General features: G+C 57.6%; 1 pseudogene; it reads left to right on the forward strand.

Annotated features, from left to right (window-relative positions):
- The window catches only part of LOC112062670 (RNA/RNP complex-1-interacting phosphatase-like), a 114335-nt pseudogene that overhangs the window by 9313 nt on the left and 103903 nt on the right, over window positions 1-1119 (forward strand).

Genomic DNA, 1119 nt, shown 5'->3' on the forward strand with positions numbered 1-1119 from the left:
GGGTTTAAGCGCGCCGCTTAAAGGAGCTCCAGAAACGGGCGCGGAGCTACCGAAGAGACAAGAGACTTTTTCTTTGCCTCTTTGTCTCCTGGTGCGAGAGGAGAGGGCATTAAGTGCACCACGTAAAGGAGCTCCAGAGACGGGCGCGGAGCTGCCGAAGACACAGGAGACTTTTTCTTTCCTCTTTGCTTCCTGGGGCGGGAGGAGAGGGAATTAAGGGCACCGCGTAAAGGAGCTCCAGAAACGGGCGCGGAGCTACCGAAGAGACAAGAGACTTTTTCTTTGCCTCTTTGTCTCCTGGTGCGAGAGGAGAGGGCATTAAGTGCACCACGTAAAGGAGCTCCAGAGACGGGCGCGGAGCTGCCGAAGACACAGGAGACTTTTTCTTTCCTCTTTGCTTCCTGGGGCGGGAGGAGAGGGAATTAAGGGCACCGCGTAAAGGAGCTCCAGAAACGGGCGCGAGCCGCAGCTGTAGGCGTGGACAGCAGAGACGGGCGTGGGACGCTAGGGTTGCTGCTGCCGCCACCAAGAGGCCTGTGTGCAAGCACAGGTCACTCTCCACACCGCCCCTCCCGGGAGCTCGTGCAGCCCGCCACTGCCGGGGTCCCGGGATCCAGGGACAGCTTCCCTGGCAGAACGCGTGGCGCGCCTCGGGCCGCTGCAGCGTCACGCCGGCCTCTGCCGCCGCAAGCTCAGCCCGCATCCGTGCCCCTCCCTCTCCCCGGCCTGTGCCAGAGCCCCCGAATCAACTGCTCCTTTAACCCCGTCCTGTCTGAGCGAAGGGCAGACGCCCTCGGACGACCTACACGCAGAGGCGGGTCCAAGTCCAAAGCTGAAACCCAGGAGCTGTGAGAACAAAGAGGAGAGGGGGAGGTCTTTCCCAGCAGCCCCAGAAGCAGTGGATTAAAGCTCCACAATCAACTTGAAGTGCCCTGCATCTGTGGAATACCTGAATAGACAGTGAATCACCCCAAGTTGAGGAGGTGGACTTTGGGAGCAAGATATATTATTATTTGGACATTGGAAGCAAGATATATTTTTTCCCCTTTTTCTCTTTTTGTGTGTATGTGTGTGCTTCTGTGTGAGATTTTGTCTGCATAGCTTTGCTTTCACCATTTG

This window comes from Physeter macrocephalus, chromosome 18, assembly GCF_002837175.3.
Source record: "Physeter macrocephalus isolate SW-GA chromosome 18, ASM283717v5, whole genome shotgun sequence".
Classification (NCBI taxonomy): Eukaryota; Metazoa; Chordata; class Mammalia; order Artiodactyla; family Physeteridae; genus Physeter; species Physeter macrocephalus.